This window comes from Struthio camelus, chromosome 14 (assembly GCF_040807025.1).
Source record: "Struthio camelus isolate bStrCam1 chromosome 14, bStrCam1.hap1, whole genome shotgun sequence".
NCBI classification, from domain to species: Eukaryota; Metazoa; Chordata; class Aves; order Struthioniformes; family Struthionidae; genus Struthio; species Struthio camelus.
Window position 1 is genome coordinate 21,575,633 of NC_090955.1, and position 20,530 is coordinate 21,596,162.

Below are 20,530 nucleotides of genomic sequence, written 5' to 3' on the forward strand. Positions count from 1 at the left end.
TCTGTGGGCTTTGCCTCCCAGTGAGGCACAGGGAAAATAAGTTAATTGTTCAGCTGAATAAAAAACATGATAGATGAGACTGAGCTCCTAAAACATTTGGTCTGAGGACTTCAAGCAGTATTGGGTATTTGCAGCAAAACCTCCTCTATGTAATTCAAACTATTTCTCTTCTCTTTCCTATTTGGAGACCCTGCGCATATCCAGAGAGGAATCATTGTTAGACTTCCAACCACATTACAAGGCTGTGGCACTCAGCGATGCCACTTCTGTGATTTACACAGGCGAGTCTTCTCAAGAAGAAACGGAGAGAGGAAAAGTGCTGCAACGAGCCCATTGCTCAGCAGAAGATTTTTACAGAGGGAAAAGAAAGAAAAGCCAGGTCTAAGCCAGGAACTGCTCAAATGAACATGCAAATAAGAAATTTGCGGGCAGACGTTTTCTCAGGAATTCTGACAAGTAATACTTGGCCTGTGAAAAGCCTGCCTAACAGCTACCTTAGGCAGGGCTGCAGGAGAGCACGGAGATCAAAGCAGAGAGTTTGCATTTGAAACCAGGAATGATTATTAACAGATACACAACAGTCTTCAGAGCAGGTGACAGAAAACGCCTCTGAGCAACATAGTCACAGATGTACATGACGTATGACTAACAGCTTTATAGTGCACCTTTTCTCATCCTTTACACCGGGATCTCCCTTCCTGAAATTTAATTTCAGTGATTCTTCATTAAAGATTTCTTCTTAAAGGTAACAATTTTCATCCAAATTTGCAACTGCAGAATTTCTAACAATTACAGCAAAACAAACAAAAAAAGCTTTTAGACTGTATAACATACAAAAATACTAATACTACACACATCATATAAAAGCCTATACAGCTGTTGTAATAATGACATGGTGGAAAATGCTCTGGATGAAGAAACAGCTATTAAAATCACTAGCACAGAGTATAGTTCTACTCTGTACTGAATTATGTATGTGCGCATTTCCTGATGACCCTAAAAATAATATATGCTTTAGATTTTTAACCCATCTTGAGAATTAGAATATGAACAAAGGAATATGGATATGTTAAATCTTCCTACATTCAGTACTTAGAGTGGGTCCAAATCACTTATCCTCCAGTCATTTTGGGAGTAAACTGAGCTGCAAGTATTTTAGGCTGAAAAGCAAAGCCCTAAATGCTGTTTTGCCAACAATTCTTTAATTGCTTTTTCAGTTCAATTCTGGTTTTGTTTCTTGCAAAAGATTTCATTCAGCCACTAAACAAATAGAAGCAGGCAAAGATTAACAGCTTTAGCTCAGCAGTGTTTCATAGCGATTCTAGCTGTGTGCAACGGAAGTGCGCTACTCATAGCCAGGTAAAATCATTAGTTGCGTTCTTACGATATAGGTTCCCACATGACTAACAAAAATAAGTGCTGTTACCTACACCGGCAGGAACAACTAAGAGCTGTCTTGCACGGCTCAGGTGCATTCGCCTTCTCGAAGCCAAATGCAAAACTTTGGCATGCCTCAGCATGGATAGAGGGCTTGCATTTTTAAGCACTGCTGTTCCTCAAAAGGCTGACAGTACTAAAAGGGCGATAGACTTTGCAGCTTCCTCTGGGAATACCTGGGCGATTGATTCCCTCCTATCAACAGGAAACTGCCCCTAAACTCTTACCTCCGTCTAGAGAAGAAGTACAGACCAAGGAAATAGTTAGGAAAGAGAGAGAAAAATCACAGGAATTACAGTCGGTTTGCTTTGTATAGTGACTTCTGGAAGTCTTCTCTCACAGTCTCCTCTCTTCCTCAACAATTAGCATTTGTACTTGGACTCCTTTGTGCATAGTTTGGAATGCTGAAAAAAATTAATATTTCAGCAAGGATAAAAGGTTATGCAGCTTGAGGTCTATTACTTACTTCTAGAAGAGGTATACCCCAGAGGGCAGTTGTTACACAAACATGCCTCCAACCTAGAGCTGCAGGGACCACTTCCAAGGATGAGAAAGCAGCTCAGTTATTATTCATTTTTATTACAGTGGTACCCAAGCACTGCATAAATATTATTTCTGTCTCAAGTAGTTTCTTGCTGAGACAACCAACAGGATGCCAATTAGTGATCACTTTTTAATCTTATTTTTAATTTTCTGCTTTAAACATCTGTCTACTAGTAAAATGACTGAGGTCTCTTAGCTTACATCAATGGTCTAAGTAACATTCAGCTGAAGCTGAATCAGCAGCCTGATTGTGCACAGATAAATAGATAAAACTAAAATAATGATGTCTTACAGGAGTAAGAAAACTATTAAGCTATCAGCTTGGTTTTTTCTCCCTCCTATGAACGTGATACCAGAGATAGCAAAACACTCTATTCAGTGGTCAAGTACAACTTTCTCTTGTAGCATAATACTTTAACAAATATCTTCAAGCCTCATTTTCTACAATCAGTTGTAAAGATACATTATTCAATTAAGCTTAAGATAAAAAATAATTAAAATGAAGACAAATAACAAACCATTTATAGAAATGACACCTCAGGAACTGGGAAACAGACAGGTCTTCTATAAACTTCTCTTACGAATGAGCGTGACGTTCAGCCTGAGCACTATGCTCCAGCAGTTTAATTTGTATTAATTATTCAAGGCAGTAAGTAAAAGTTATAGATGAGCACACGGAAAGGAAAAAACAGGATTTAGGGAAAAATAAGTTTTTAAATTTTTTTTTACAAGTTACTTCATTCAGCCAAGGTGCTCTGCTAATTTCAATTCATAAAAGCTAGAAGTTACTTATTCTTACTGTTAACGCTTTCATATGAAAAATATGAGAACCCAAAACAAATAATAAAAAAACAGAAATATGGGTCTATATCTATGAATGTAGTGTTCATGTTCACAGAATGAACATGCACCATATTTCCTTTAATTATTTATGGAAAAAAAAACACCCAGGCCAGATTAAATTTTTAACTATCACGCAATATATATGTCAATGTCAAACATATTAGCAAGATGCAAGGAAGGTACACAAAACAATTTCATACAATACGAAACATTTAAAAGTCAAGAAAAGGTAACGTATTTCTAATCTTCTCAGTCATTTCTCCTGTGTTTTTGTGGACTATTCAGTAGTCAGATAGGAAATGACATCTTTCAGAGGACTGTTTAGCCTACTGCCCCTAAAACAAAAAAAAAAAGAATAAAATATTCCTTCTGTGCCCCAGGATAGAGAAAACAAAGGTTGTTTGCTTTGGGTTGTAATTAAACGATACTGAGGACAGTGTGGGTACGCACAGTCACCATTTATTCAAAGTTGTAATTACTGCGTGTGCACAGACACTTATCTTCGGCAAATCAAAGAGTAAGGAAAAACAGATCAAACTACAGAAAAAATAAGCTGAGAGAGACAGAATGCATCATTTGTAGGCTTTCCTAACATTTCATAAAGGAAAGATTTAAGAAGTTAATAGATGGCAGCTCTCTGAAAAGCACAGCCCTCTCCTGGCTACCGTAATTGCTAAGATTTTTCACTTGAATACATTCATAAATGTTTACCTTCCCTCTTCATATAAATACTTATTTCTCTCATTCACATAATTTACCTTATAACTTGACATTTCTTTATTTTGCTGTGACACTATGAAGCATTTTGATTCATTGACGGAAGGTGAACAATGTGACTAGAGCAGTAATAAATAAAGTTACAATTTTCGCTAAAAGTCATTGGCAGATCTATAACAACGTCTGCAAAGCTATGCCAATTCTGTATCAGTTGAACTTCTGAGCCAATTACAAACACCACAGAATGATTTTTATAGTTAATGCACACAATCAAGCAACTCCTTTGAGACTTCTTGTGCCTACGTTCAAAAGCATTTATTTATACAGCAACGGTAATTATAGTTTAGAAATGTTTATAGCTTATCTTTCAAAGCAGTTAAATACAAAAGGAATTTAACTGAAAATTAAAGGTAGCTATTGCACAGTGAAAAGCAGAAATTGAAAGGCATGTTTCTATTCGGCAGCACTTGTTAGGGAAGGAGAATACAGATTGCCACCCAAATTGAATGTTTCCTTATCTCCCAACTGAGTAATCCTGAGCAAGTCACACAGATTGCATTCCTAACACGAGCTATGGGCTGAGAGATTAGTCTACCATTAAATCTAAGACGTATGGACTTTTTTTTTTTAATTCAATAGCTTGCAAATGCATTCAGTCTTAATTGCTGTGTTTCTACGCTATTTTTCTTGAGTAAGCGTTTTCTTCTCTGCTTCTGTATGAGAACTACAAAAGGTCATGTTATCAGCAGGGAAGGCAAAAGAAGAATAACATACTGATGTTTCCTGAAGGACTTTTGAAATTAAAATGCGTTTTTGACACATGCTACTAACGTCTCTGTTTGACACTATTATCGCCCTTGGTAACAGTGCTTATTTTCAGATGAGTATTTTCCTGTTATATGTTTTAGGCACTAATTATCTGTAGAAGATAACATTATTCATATTAATTTTAAACTTTCCTCTCATGTAATGAAGCAACAGATTTTTAATTTATCTTGCGTGTTCACCTTCCATTGGTCCATTGACGGTTATGAGACAGTTCACAAGCATTTAGATAAGCAAAACACTTCTACCGAAATAAACCACTGAATTGTTAGGGAGGAAATGCAAAGTGCAGATTGACAACGACGAACTAACCCAAGAGTAAGCACATCCTCCTCATCTGAACGTAGTTATGAATTTGTCTTTGTCTGCGCTTGCTTCCAGCCTGCAGACTACACTCTGTGGAAGTGGAGAACTACAGCAAACAGGCTGGTGAGCGCAATGCCAAGTTGAGGTGTCTGCCATTTTCCCCAGAGAGGACTCTCCTGCAGTGGCTTATCAGCGAGTTCCAAAGGAAAAAGGAAAAGAGAAAAAGGAAAAAAAAGCCACCTAGAGATAAACCACTACCGCTCTCCCCTGCTTCTACACAGGCTTTTTATGGAAATTTAGGCATGAAGTTCTGGGAAGATTTTGCCTTATCGGCTGCTTCTCCCCTCTTACCATCCCCACAATTTACTTGCATTAATGATTCAATAGAGGAATTTTCAAGACCCTCAGCCGTGTTTTTGTTCTTATCCAAGACTTGAAATAATTGGCCTAACTACTGTACAGAGTTGACAAAAAAGGAATTCAAGATTTGGTGTATTCAAGACTTCCTCAGCTCCTGTGGTCTATTCAATCCTAATTTTCCAAATGCTAATTTTCTTCTAATTGCCAGTATTGCTAGGCAGGGGAAGTACGGCTGGATTTTGAGAAAGGCCCTCACTAAATGCACTCTTTCCCATCGGAGGTTTTAACTTCATTCTCAGTCACACAGTTCCCCGAGAATATAATTCATTTCTTCTGCTTTCGTCCACATCACACAGCCATTAAACCTGAAATTTTTCATAACAAAAACATACACAATGCACTGAACTCCGCGGTCCATAGAGATGTGCACCGTATTTTGTAGCACAGGAGAACGCAGAGGAAAAGAGAACAGCCATATGATGCTGCGCACCGATTTCAGACGGCATCCCCTGCACGCCTGAGACTGCGTAGGCAGTAGAGATTATAGGCTACCCTAATCTGTAGTTACCTGGTTTTACAACCTTACCGGTCCTTAAAAAGTCTTTGCATATGTCAGATTTTTTTTTTTTTTAATTAGCCTACCAGCAAAGGTGAATCTTCTTAAGTTTAAATCCACAATTACAGTTATTGCTTGGAGAATTTATTCTAACATCGGTTTCCATTCACCATATATATGTGTGCTGGAGTTCAATTCAATACAGCTGACAAAAATGCCTCATTCACGGCATGGCATTCACGATATTAAGTTTGAGCTTATCTAACAGAACTTGGATTTGATTCCTAAAGGAAAGAGCTCTACAAAAATAAAAAAATAACAAAAAAATAAAAGAGCACAGAAGAATGCTGATTGCTACTATTTTATTTCTGTAATCTGTTCTAGGAAAACGGCACCACTGAGCATATCAAGGCTTAAACGTAATCTGTACTTCTTCATTTTCAGCCACGTTTCTCAGCTTCATTAAATGATTCTGTGTCTGTAGATTTAAACCAATCGGCAACTGGATACTTCTTTTACATGCACTTCCTGCCCCAATGAGTTTAAATACTATTTCACACACTCAATTGAGCATTGTAACATCACTGTTACACTCCAGGAATTCTGTGCATCTGTGTTCATGCTGGCTACTGTAGCACACAACTGGCTTCCAAACAGCCCCAGAATTATCTTCTAGACGGTATTATGAGAAATTGAAAAAATTCCCATCAGGTCACTTCTTCCAAAAATGATAACGCAGGAGAAAGAATAACAATTTGGTTTTTGCTTGTTTGTTTTTGAAGTAACACTAGGGGATTTTTTTTTTCCAGTACAACTATGAAGCATAGCTGGTGTTTTTTTTTAAAAGGAGAGGAAAAAAAGAAACCAAAGGAGGTATTGCAATATTTTCTGACTCCAAGAACCATGACTTTTAAGGAAACTATCAAATATCAAGAGGAAGACAGGTAGAAGAACTTGCACCAGGGAACAGAAAGTTATATGCAATGCATTAATCACGTTCTGCACAGTCAAAAAAACCAAATCCACTTGTTAATATTAAAACCTTAAATTACTAATATTATACTTCTGGATATACCCTTCCTATCACAGGGCTTGTCAACTCTTACTCATGTCACTTATCCAGCCATTGAATTTTACTCATCTTGTTTTCTCCTTAAAATTAAGCTCTCAAAATGCTGGTGGAAAGTTGCCATTTCGGAGTAAAAAAAAATTAAACAAAACTGTAACGGAATGGAATTAGCTTGCTGAGTGGCATAAAGTAACTGGGCTCTCTAGATGTCAAAACAGAGCTATAGCCTTCCAACAATACCCCTCCGTCTCCCCGCTACCCTCCATTTGCAGTTGGCCCATAAAAGAAGAAGGTGGGACTACGCACTGGCTGACGCAAGAAGGCAGAACGGGAAGCAGCCCCATATAACTGGATCTCTGATTAAAATGGAGAAACTATAGCCTGAATAGTATTTACTTTGACTTAATGAAGAAGATCACTGCCTTCAGAAAGCAAATATGGGGCATTTACTTCTCTTTTAAAAGAGAGATAGAAACACATCTTGCAGTGTAAAAGAGAATAAAGACATATCTTATTCCAATTAGTCTAAAAAGGGGTTAACATTCCTACTATTTCATCACAGCCACATACTCATCCATAAAAAGCATATCCTGTTGCTGCCCCGCTTGCTACAGAACTCTAGCGCTCTCCTCGCCAAAACTGTTGTCTTCTCTATGATCAGAGAGTCAACCTCTAGTCTTCCTTCATATCTACGGTTGGGCAGTGTTTCACAAATATTTACAGGTAAGAAGCATTTCACAGAAGATATTGGTTCCCTCTAACTCCTAGTTCCACATTCATAAAGAGTTGTTTGTCCCTCAGATAGATGAGATATTTTAAGTATCTTCTGAAGCATATATTTCAAGATAAGTTGCATTTAGAGGCAAGCCTTTACCTCATAATGTTCTCAAACAGAAATAACAAAACCTTCTATGTCCAAATATAGCAAAGCTACTTAGTGACTTAATATTAGTAGATATTAGGTTAGTAATATAAGAAGCCATTTAACGAACATTGGGAAACTTGCTATCTAGAACACATAAAAAACTTAATTACCAAGACTCAGGTTCAAGGAAAACTATAACAGCTTTTGTAAACATCGTTAAAAAAAATCGACTTACAGTACAATATTTAGTTAAGATTCTACAAGACTGAGAGAAGTTAAAGCCTTGCACAGAATGTAAGAGTATTTGGGCTCATTTGAAAAGAACTCCAATTCCTATCAAACCCTAGTGGTACTAAAAAGTATCTTGGATAATAGACTGGAAAAGATAAAAGTGTTTTTTCCTTCCCTTTTTTTTTAAGCTTTAAAATATGCTCAGAGTTTCTCGGAACGAAGGCATTTTGTCCAGTGTTAACTCAGCTTCAAATCCCTGCAATCTTGCTGCATAAGAATTAGAAAAGTGAATATGAAAAGATGCCATCAATCCCATCCTGTTAAAGCATGCAGCCATTACACAGACACACAGTAAATGATACATAAGCGTAGCTAAAGGAAACATGCCTTCCATCGTCAGGAAGAATTTGAAATAAGAATATAAATTGCTCTGAATTGACAGATATATTTTTCCTCCCTTTTTATAATCTTATGCTCATATTCCTATGCATACACTTGTACATATGTTTCCATATTCACTTGTCACTCATCTCAGTCTGTTCCTCTCCAATGAAAAGTACGTACTCAGGAAAAAGCCACAGTACTGGGGGGGGGGGGGGGAGAGAGAAAAAAGAAAGAAAAACAAAACAGCTTCCAGTTCATCTCTGCCTCTGCACGTCGATTACTCAGCTCACTACTAATCCGTGGCCCAGTGCAGCCTGATTTAATCTCCCAAGGACAGGGAGGCTGGGGGAGCAGAGCGTGTGCCCGGCTGATGCAGCCCCAGTGAGGCGAGAGCCCACTGAAAGCTCTTTGCAGAGACATGCACAGAAAGGACTGCAAAGCAAGTAAAGATTGCTCATGTTTCCCCGCTACCTTTTCCTTCCTTTACTCAATAGAAATATTTAAAAACCAGGATCACGTTGCTCAACTTCACTCACAGCGTCCTCTAACATATAGCAAAATCCTATCTCCCATGTAGAAAAATTGAATTGTGTTTCCTAATAGTAATAGAAGGTCATTCAGTTTTCTGGAATTGTTTTCTTAAGAAAACAATTATAAGATTTTTTTGTTAATTAAAATTAATAATGGTACTTCATACTTTGCTTAAAAACACTTTTTCCTTCTCCTGGGAGCAACATTCAAACGCCTAGGTACCGTCAGGGGATTAGATGATTTAAACACTTCTTTGCCATGTTTTGCCAGTTCTCATTAGAAACCCAACTTAATTTCAGTGTTTTGAAAATAAAACTTGATAGGGACTTACATTTTGCAAAAGAGGTTTGTTTCATTACAAGCACATTTGGGCATTGGCTCATCAAACACCCCGCCAGCCTGCTTCCAATCTAATCTGTCGTTTCCACAGCAAATATCTTATTGGCAGTTATTCGGTCTGCACATTTCACAAAGACCAGCTCATTAGTTTCTTATCTACAAACCTACTTAATTACATCACGTAATATAACTTCATTAATTTTACATGGAAGTTATATGTCATTCTACAAACGGATTTTCTTATTTCAATCCTGTTTCTAATCAATATTTTGATATTTGCTATGCACACTGCTGTTCACACAGTTTTAAGTTCAAAATAGATGGAGCTCGTTTTGTATAACCTGAAGTACCAAATACAGCACATGAAATAAAAGCACATTTCGACATTAACTGTGGTTCGTAACAGCTGACCTTTTGATTCAGATCAAAATGCGACTTCTTCAAAGCCGTGACTGCTCTACTCAAATATAACATAAAGCAGCAAGAAGCAGCAAAAAGACTTCTACTCAAATGTTTATGAAGTCTTTTTTTTTAATTGCACAAATCAAATATTTCAACCTTGTTACATGGGGGAGATTTACATGAGATTATTATGATTCTACAGACTTCAGCTGGTTTAAATTATGAAACCGCTTTATAGCTTCCTATATAAAGATCCAGATTAGAATTTCTTTAATCAGCTCAAATGTATAATGCTTGAATTAACCCTTCTTACCATGTGCTTTTTCTGATAGGGATTTAACACAAAACACAAATCTGCATACAGATTTGCTGAGCGGAAAAACAGTGAAGTAAATAAGGTGAAGGAAGCGTGCTTTAGCACTGTGACTGTCACGCCATCAACCTCAGGTATGACTTGAGCTGTACTTTTCAACAAGTCCCAGTGGCTGGGAGACTGTTTTTGGAAGTGCTCTTTTAGACCCGCTTGCCACATGTGCGTCCTCCAAATCACCACGGTAATTCCGTTTATTAAGATTAAGGACCGCCGTTCACTGGAATCAGACAGAACAGCTTTCAATCAAAATACCCCTTTATCAGCAGCCCAAATGTTCAGAACTTACTCCACCCAAATTTCCATTAAAAAAAAATCTGAATCCTGGCTGCGAAGATGACTCTTGTAGCTAATGTACCAAAATGCATTTGGGGAATCCTTGGTCTGAGTAATTTTGAATGATCTGAAGTTTTAAAGCTATGCTGTCAATCAAACAAAGCAGGGACTTGGAGCCTGTAGGGTCAAAAGTCCAGTCTGGACCTTGATCTCAGAAAACAGAGTGATAAACTGAGGTTTCCATCTCAGTGAAAATGCAAGGTTAAGTTTTATAATCTCCATACTACTGCAAATGAACAAAATTCTCTTATTTGCTGTACGCATGCAATATTATAAATAAACAGGATGAGCTGTATTTTCATAACTTTAGCCTGATCACGACAGACTCTTTAAATATTACCTCCAGGTCAATCCAGCCAGCCATCACAACCACTTTTAACATTATGGAAATTGCATGGAATAAAGTATTTTCAAAGCCAAGTTTACCAAAAAATAGCTGTCAGTAGTTAGGATCCCTGTAGCATATTTTCAGAAGTGATTAATACTTTGAAAAATTGACATTTTTAAAAAACATTTTATCTGAAGAAAATAGGTGCTAAGTATTTTCTGATAAAATAAGCCTTTATAAGAGGTCTTATGTAGGTAACTCAAAAATTGATAGATTCAAATGGATTTCAGTCATTTGAAAACTCACTGATAGGACGCTGATTTGGGTACCCAGATCAATATGCTCACCTTTTGTATTCCTGAGCAGAGGCTGCTACCCCCTGATGTCAAAGGAAACATATCTTTAAATTAGTTTTTTGAAGAGACAAGAAATTCACTTTAATAGATAATACAGGTCTAACTATCATGAAGACAGCTCATATCAGTAAGTCTGACTGATTTTCAAGTGAAAAAAGAACAGAGTTTTTGGAATACCAGTATACAACGACTCTCTAACCCTTTAATGGGTAGTAGTTCTCAGAGTAAATTGGTCTGTGCACAATGTCAGAAATTTCATAGAAAATATTATATCATGAGTTACCCCATCTCCAGACTTATAGCACACCATTTTCCCATGAAGAAAATCATCCTTCTCCTCAGGTCCATCTGCATGGATATAGCCCTTGATTCAACAAAGCACTTAAGCCTGATGTTTAATGCTTTATTTCAGCAGAATTCAAAAGCACGTGTAAGTGCTTTACTGAACAAGGAGGGATTTAGGCATATGCTTAAGTGCTTTGCTAAACTGGGACCATGCTACTATTTATAGAAGGCTTTTTGTTCTGGTGTTATTGTTCAATGCTTATAGTTATCCTATGGCTTTTCCTTCTGTATACCTTCCCCTGCTACAGGAAAGCATTTAGGGAAACTTCTCCAGAAATCAGAGGCTTGAAATCAGAGTAGATGGATATCATAAGCTCCACTGATCTCATCTTTTTCTGGCCATATTTACAGATGAACATGCAAAAAACAAAACCAACCCCCTTCCTCCAACCCCCCCCCCCCCAAAATGTATATAAGAGGCTGAAAAGGCCCTTTTCCCTCTCTTTGAAGAAAGCATACACATTGGAACTAAACACTGACTCACGCGCCCATAAGGATTCATTTCAACTTCTCCAACGCCCTTCAGCACGCAATATTCTGTTCCACTGAGAGAGAAATTCAGGCAGGGTTGTGCCTGAAGCAGAATTTTATTCAATTTGAAAAGCCACTGATGTCGCGCACCCATTGCTGCTGCAGAGAGGTAGACTGCTAACAGGCATCAAGGGGTGTAGTAAGACGACAAAAACACTCCCCAAATAACTTGCTGCTTAACAGTAATGTCTGGTGTATGTTCATTGAGAAAATTATCTGGACCTATCAGCTCATCTTTCAGTGCAAATGAACATATTTTCACAAATTTTTGCTTTGATTAACCACACAATCTTCACAGATACTGACTGAATTACAAAAATCCCAAATCTCCTTAAAAATCTCTAAGTATTTTTCATGCTTGCTTTACTAAAAACTTAACACCACTGGTCCACAGCTGTTCTTTCATAGACCATACGTACCCTAAAATATACACATGAGGATTCTATTTCTTATATTTACACATAGATAACCAAAGACAGTATCCTGCTTCTGGGATGTTTTAAAATATGGTCAGATTAAACCAGTAGGTTTCCTTGACATCCCTCAATTGCTACAGCTGTAAAAAGCATGTTTCCATCCAAAACAACAGCAAACAGAAGACTATTTAGGAATTCAAATGGTTTCAGTGGAAGGATTCATCTAGATTTCTTCTGAGAACAGAAAGAGAGAGCTAAAATGAGAGAGGAGAGGCAGACGTTAAAAGACAAGAAAAAAAGTCATGAAAACATCCCAACTCTCACTGGGGCATAACCCCTGAGGCAAGGAGGATCGTGGCCGCAGGAACGTCTGGGCACTGGTGGAGGAAGGCTGGAGGGAAAGACGAGCACCACTGCTGTTTTGTTTGATGCAGAGCACATGCTGAATTGCAGTAAAGTCTCCTGCTTAGCCCACCTCCCACTCCTTGACAAGTTAACCCAGCACTGAGCTTTCGTTATGGAAAGTTGGTAGAGGGAAACACGCTCCCCACCTGATTCTTCCCACATTCAGAAGAACAGGCTTTTATATATCCTTGTGCTTATTTGCACATAAACAGGCAAAGATGACTCCATCATCAGTTTCTCCTGTAACATGACTTAAACATTTGGCTATCTAGATGCATCAAAAGAGGTAAGATTATTCCCAAAAGCATATTATTTCATCATAGAATCCTAACAACATAACATTCAGGAGGTCCTGCATCAGATTCCAATAATCTTCAGCTGAATTATTAATGGTAACTTTTAAGCCTTTTATATCATTATCCTGGGAAGCTCTCTGTTAGTCACCAATTTAGAGTGCAACTTTCAAAACCATCTAACTGATATAGATACACAAATCCCACTGATGAGCCAATAGGACTTGAAATGCCATTTGGCTTTCCCCTCTCCCCTTCTTAAAGATGCTGCCCTTAATACATTAAGAACTTCTACTGTATTATCTGCAGCCTATTTGACAACCAGGCCACTAGCATAACTTGGAAATGGTCTCTTGACAAGGATACAACACTTAGTGCTAAATTTACAAACGTGATATTCTTCCTTAGAGCAGGAAGGAATTTTAACTGAAATGCTATTCCGTTCTAGACAGGTTCTTCTGCTTCGTATGCTCAGATCCTCAGCACATTGCCTGAAAGAGAAACCCAGAGTAAACTGGTGTTTTCACACAAAGAGACTTGGTTCTTTTGTGTGTGTATATGTAGAACCTACCACACTTCACTGCCATTTAAGTAAGTGGCTTTAATAATCTTCCTGAATAACATTAGGAACTTCTTGCAGATACAAACAGTCCTTTGTACTTACATAGCACTTTCTGTATGAAATTCTCAGTAGCTCTACAAGTAGTGATGAGTTAACCCTTGAAACATGCAGGTTAAGTACATACTGTAGCAGTTTAATTACTAATCTGAAGCAATAGCCCAAAGTTGAATATCTTGCATGAAGTAAGAAAAAAGCAAAAGCAAGTAGGAGCACAGAGTCTTGGTTCCCTACCCCATGCCCTAGCCATCAAAAGCATGCATTTTTTTTCAATCTTCTCATGCTGATCCTTTGAGTAGGAAGCACGCCATCATGGTGGAGTTGCAGTAAGAATATAAAATAAAGGCATGAACATGGAGAAAGTTAATAAAGCTGCACTCGCCTTTTTTTTTTTTTTTTTCAATTAATGGGAAAGGACTGACGGAGATTTTAAGGACAGAAATTAATTTCAAGTGAGTGTTATCACAAGTCATCAGAATTCACTGCCATATTAGAAGAAAGATGTGAAAGAAGCACAATGAAGAAATAAGATTCAGGGAAGCAACTTCTGCAAATGCAGTAAAACGGCTGGTAATGGCTCTTGAAGAGATGATCTGAGAATCAAGGAAAACTAACAGTTATGAAAAAAGGCTGTATAAAAAAGTGCAAATTATCTCCGTGCAGAGGAAGCATAGGAAGCGTTGTAAGAGGCTATTATTGTTATATCCCGGGTCTTTCAAGGCTTTGACTATCGTAAGAGATTGTACAAAAGGTGAAGCTTGACACAAAGAATACATAGAAAAGAATAGTGCAAACGTATGATCCTGACAAGCCAACGCACTAAAGGCTCAACAACTAACAAGGGAGATAAAAAGGAGAAAATGAGAAAAGGATCTATAAATACAGTAGAAATAAGCAGGAGACAATGGTAAGCACAGGTTCCAGGGTTTAACGGGAGAGAAGAGAAAGTAACAGATGTTTAAGAGACAGCTGAAGTATTCAGTGCCTCCTTCATAGTCCTTTAAGGTCCTCATCAAAAGGATAATGAGGAACAACAAATTTGCACAAGTGATTATACCCAAAGGACAGGACTACAGGCCTGAAGAAGAACAAACTAAAAAATAATCTAGAGAAGCCAGATACATTCAGTTTGACAGGGTGTGATGAAGTTCACTGCAGAGTACTTAAGGAATTATCTAAAGCCATCCCCAAACATTAGCTATTATTTTTAACAATACACAAAGGAAGGGTAAAGCTCCCAAGGGACTGTGACGAGGCAAAAATAGTATGCCACTTCAAAAGGAAAAGCGAGTCTCATGCAAGAAACTGCAAACCAAACCACCTTACTTTTATATCCAGGGAGATGCTGAAACAATAACTTGCTGAAACAATCATCACATAAGCAGCTGAAGAACTAAGTGCCAGAAAATAATCAAACCATCAAACCAATCAAATTTCCTTTTTGATATGGTAACTAACCTGCAGAAGAAAGGAAAAGCAGCAACAGGTAATTTATATTGGCTACAATAAGGCTTTCAGTACTGTCCCACATGACATTTTCATAGGGCAGGAAAGATTGATATGAACCTACAACTTAGTGAGTGCACAGGTTTTTTTTTGGTTTTTTTTTAAAGCCCATACAAATTAAAAATGATTACTAAGAGTTCACTGACAATAGAATGTAATTTCATGGGCATACTGCAAGAATAAGTCTCACAGCCAGCTGTATACTTTAACAAAATTTAATAGAGAAAAATGTTTGCAAATTATGCACATAAGTTTCATACCACCTTCAACCCACACGTGAATAAGATCAGAATTCAAAATAAAACTTAATATATTGAAGAACTTGTTCAAAATAAGCTGCAGTGAAAGAAAGAAAGTGTCAATCTAGAAATCAAGCACAAATACAAAACGGAGAGATAGGTCGAGTTCTATGGGAAAGGATATGGAAGCCACTGTAGACCATAAACATTGATTTTAAAAAGGCATATGTCATGCCAGGATGTATAGCAGGAATGCTGTACATAAGTTACGTTAAGTAATTAAGTAATCTTGCCATTTTTCCCCCCACTCCAGAAATTCATGAAACCAGAGTCAAAAAATAATAATAAAAAAAAACCTTCATAGTCCATTATGGCATGTGCTTATTTCTATTTCTCTCAAATTCTTTAGCACTTGACACAGAATCAGAAGGGTGCAAGGTATCCCACATTAACTTTTCAGAGTATTTAACCTTTCAGCAAGAATCCTTCTGCCATTTTCAGAATGATTATAGCACCAACACCCATAACCAAAGATGGGCCTAGTTTTTGTCTCAAGCCATTTGGACACTGTAGTTAATTATTGTACCCAATAGCATGGAATAGATGTTTTCCAGGTGCGATTTTGACATTTTGTCTTAACATAATTACTTTCTACTACATATAGGCTACAATTCATGTCAGTCCTCTATTATTAGTTTACATGCATAGAGCTGAAGTTGGCAAATTACTCTGCACAAGCTAGAAAAACGCAGATGAACAATTTTTTTAGATTTTGTAGAAAAAAAATGCATTAAAACCGCATTTGAAGTTCAGACTAAAACTTCAATGCAGCAAAATAGTTGCATATACACCAAATATTGCCATTCGTTATTTTTTCTGGGTAAATTTATTCCCAAAACCAACATTTTGCTTTTCCTACTGCTGTAGGCCAACAAATAAATACATAGATCAATTTCTTCAGATGACAAAGAATAAATATCTACAATTTTTTGGATAAGCTGAATTTATCTTAAGTTTCAGCAGTCAGTATCAATAAAAGTGCTAATATTACAATAGCCAAGGGCATTGTTCTGCACTTGATTCTCAAATAGCCTCAAGTAATAGTCCTACTTAAAAATTTTTCAAGACAACATTGAAAATAGTTTATAGGAACCCATCAACTTATTGGAGATTTCTACACTGGTTATAGACAACATTCCCCCAAAACAAACTTCCTGTTATTTCAATCCTCTTAAATTATTAGCCTATCTAGAAAAAAAAAAGTTAAAATGCTTAAAATAACCAAGAAAATAGGTCTCACCTGCATTACAAAAACTAAAATGTTGGAGGGTCTACTATATGGGCATATTTTGTATGTTCTGCGGAATGCAATCCTATCTTCCGTGACAGAAGATGTCCCATTAGTGGAAATATCAAATAGTGGCTCTCGATCACTGGAAGCTAAGTGGTATAAAATATATAAAAAAAATATATATATAAAATCAGCAAATATCTTCAAGGTTACATTGTCACTTTTGAACAGTAAAAATATGCAGAGGCTTGAAAAGTCTCTCCTGCTCATAATGAGGTATCAAAAATAATATGTTAGTGTTAACCTCACTAATAACCACCAAAATAAACCTCCCATTCACCAGAAAACTGCTGAAGTTTTAAAAGAGTTGCATATAACATGGACTTGACATCAGCAGTTGCAACACCTTCGTTCTTCAGTCCTTGCTGGATGACTTTGTATTAGGCATACTTTTCATGGAGTTTAACAAAAGCTATTGTAGGCACGTTAATAGATGAATTAGGCTAAAGGTAATTCCCCAAACACTATGGAATTAATGACTTTTTAATCTTAGAAATTCAAATGCTGAATAGAGACAGCTTCACTACTCCGGGCTTCAAAACAGTTCACACTCTGAAATGCATACGCCGAGCCAAACTGCTGCCAAGCCTGGCCGACACGGAGATTGAACACGGTTCAGTCCTGCACCTCTGAATCCTGCCCCAATGTCAACAGTTAAAATCAATCCTCCCTTGACGTGTTTGCAAATCCATTAATGGTTTCTGTACGTACACACAACACACGCATAACCAAGCGGCTGCATCCAGGCAGGCCACAGTACCTCCCTCACAAGAAGCACCAGTTAAAGAAGGCTCTTTCTGTTCTGAAGAGCCCAGGGCTATCACTCTCTAAGGTAGTTCCACTGCCTTCAAATTGTAAATACACCCATTGCACACAGATTCCTGTATTAGGACAACCGTATCGCATAGTATGGGAAATCATTGTCTCTGCTCTTCTACAGCAATTTCACAGCCAGGGTGCCTTTGCAAGTCAGTGGCACTCCAAATATGTCAAATTCGGTAAGTTGAATGGTTATGGGGACATACGTATGGCACTGCGATAGGCGTGCTGGGAAGGCTGGCGATTCTGCTAGCAATGCCACTCCTTTCGACCAAGAGAGAGGACTCCGTTCATCACCCTGCGCTTATACTGAAGTTATAACGACGCAGAAAATGAGGTATTTTTGATTATCAGAGATTTTTATTTTTAACTCGCTACACTTTAAATTGTTTATTCTCAGTTAAGGACAAATAACCAGAAAACGTAGCTTTTGTTAGCAGAGATAAACTTTAAGCTAACACTTACAGGATTATCTGCGCTCAGACAAAGGGTACCTACTTCTAGTCACATCGCTAGACTCATTGTGGTGTTTTTCTTGCAGAACGTGAAGCCAGCAGAGGATAAGGAACCAGCCAAAGGCAGAAGACCTGGTTCAGCTGTCTACAAAGCTGCAGCTCATGCCAGCCGAGGTGCCCTGTTGTGGCTGGTATGGGTCATGTGGGAGACTCAAGCTCTTCTGAAGAGGCAGCTCGAGGCCACCTGGGACATCCTAAAGTGTCTCAAATGATACCAGATGCCTAATTTCAGGGAAGCCAAATCAAGCCCACCAAGTCCATTCGCTCTTCCCATTGTAGTCTTCCAAAACTAATCCCAACGAGGGGGCAGCACCACAGGACAACATTTAAGTATTAACAGTCATCTCCCTGTGGGACTTGTCAAAGAATAAAAAAACATACTGGGGATAAGCAGGAGATAGGCAATTGATTGCTAAAGAGATACAGTTCAGGTAGAGAGACACGCCAGAAACCTGGATCAATATCATGTTCAAGTAGCTTGGATAATCAAGAGGTTGCAATACTGGATTTATAGCATGTGAACAAAGGACAATACTGGTAATGAGATCAAACGTGAACTAAAGGTAACATAGTACTTTGCACTAAGATTAACCAAAACATTCATTCTATTCAATATCAAACTGAAAATGTTAATACTGACAATAAACTCAACATGTAATCCACATTCATTCGATTCAGAAAGAGCTTATAGCAATGTTCACTTTGCAAACAGAGCTCAGCATTAAATCATGGAGTCCTTCTAAAAAAATACTGAGCGAGTTTATTAGCCAGATGCGCACATACACAAGCAACTTCAGATATTGTTCACATCAAAGCCATGAAAGAGAGTTACGCGAGGCTGAACCCTACCTGAGTAGCCACATTAAAAATCAGTCACGTAGTAGGTGAGTGGACAGGACCAGGAACTACCCACCACCTGCAAGCATTACCATACGGCATGCAGTCCCACTAATTCTCAAAGAGCTAAACAGCTAAGGGCTTGCAGTATCCACCAGCAATACCTTAGTAGTCTTTAAGAGATCTGCTGTAAACAACTACTACTTTTTACTATTTGAGAATCAAGTTACAGCGGTGTCAACTTTCACACTGTTTATAAACCTACATTTTAGTTTACTTCAGAAGCAGTAAAATCCGACTCTACACTGCTGCTTTAAGTTTGCCTATCTTCTCAGTATCTTATCTTGGTATCCATGCTCCTCAAGTATCACAGTTTACTAGAAAAAGTATTATAAATAAAAAGAAAGTAACAGGAAGTATTAGCATAGAATCAAGTTACATTGGTGTAAGGTAATAAAACAGCACAACAATAAGTAGGAAATGTAGGCAAAAATGACCAGCAGGAAACGCACAGAAAGTACGCTTTTCAAGAGTTTAATTAGGTGAAAGAAAGGATTCCTCCACTAAAAACACAATAGGCCTGGTAAAGGGACAAGAAGATGGCAGTATTCCTCTTCTGCATTTACAGAAGAGTTTCTGACTAAATCAAAGTTTTCGGGCATTAATCCATTGTGGTCCGTGGCCATATGAAAGCACACGTTGACCACACCCGTGTAAAGGTGGCAGCAGCGGGGACTGCAGCAGACTGAGCCGGAACGAACGCCTTTCGCGCCTCGGCGGATGATTTACTAGGTGACCTAGGGAAAGTTATCTCTCGCCGCAGCTTTTCTCTGACTCTGTTGGGCTCCTTAGACTTCAGCGGAGAATTCTGATGCTATGAAAACTGCTGCTGCTAAAACATCTATAAATCCCCCGGGGGGTCGGGGAGGGGGGAAACACGCCACAAGAGCCGAGCGTCGCGGCGCTCTGGAAACGGAGAAGTTCCCTGGGCCGGCGGAAAGGAGGTGAAGGTGTGCCCGAGGGTCCTCTGCTTCCACTTGAACTCTTAAACGATCTCAAACACCCGAATTTAGGGGACAGGACTGAGAGGTGGAAACGTTTGTTCAGAGAGTTGGGGGGGGGGGAAAAAAAGAAAGAAAGGCAGGCGAGCGTCACCTTCTGAAACTGGGCACACAGCGAAGGCTCCTCGGCCTCCCTAACGCTGCCGAAAGTTGCGAGCCCGCCGCCCGGCTCTCGGGGTGACGGCAGGGCTTGCAGGGCACGTTTGGGGGAGTCGCTGTGCTTCAGGGCAGCCAGCGCGGCGTTTTGTGGCCCTAAGTTTCCAAATTTTCCTTCAGATGCTGCCAGCGGGGGGAGGGGGGGCGGACAGAGCCACCTCGGCTCGCCCCTTCCTGCCTCTTCGCCTCCCCCGGTCGCGAAACGACGCCGGGTTTCGCAGACTGGAAGCGGACCGTTACTGGAAGGACGGTTTTACTCTGGCGCTATGCAAGCGGCTGCTCCGCTCGCCCTTCCGCGAAGGCCGGCTTTGGCCGGCCGGACCGTTCCCCTCAGGGCGGCGGCGCCCGCCAACAGCCCGCGCGGCACCTGCCCGCGCCCCGCGCCCCGCGCCCCCCCCCGGCGCTGCCTCCCCGCCCCAGCCCCAGCCCCAGCCCCAGCCCCGCCGCCCAAGGTCACCCCGGGGCGGCCGCCGTCCCCGAGGGCGGCCGGCCGCCGCGGGATGCCGGCGGGGGCTGAGCCGGGCCCCGCTCTTACCTGAGGCGGGAGCGCGGGGCGGCCGCAGCTGTCAGCGCGGCGGCTGCGGGAGCCGCTGGCGGCGGCGCCTCCCTCCTGCGCCGGGCCGCTGCGCTGCGCGGCGC

At 39.4% G+C, this 20,530-nt stretch overlaps 1 protein-coding gene across 3 annotated transcripts in view; it reads right to left on the reverse strand.

Annotated features, from left to right (window-relative positions):
- Positions 1 to 20,530, reverse strand: part of ATP2B2 (ATPase plasma membrane Ca2+ transporting 2) — a 430,065-nt gene extending 409,535 nt beyond the window's left edge. The window contains exon 1 of one of the 3 annotated variants that reach the window (XM_068906748.1): positions 20,427 to 20,530. The gene's annotated coding sequence lies outside the window, so the exon portion shown is untranslated. The remainder of the gene's footprint in view (positions 1 to 20,426) is intronic. The other 2 variants (XM_068906742.1, XM_068906746.1) reach the window with 2 other exon arrangements.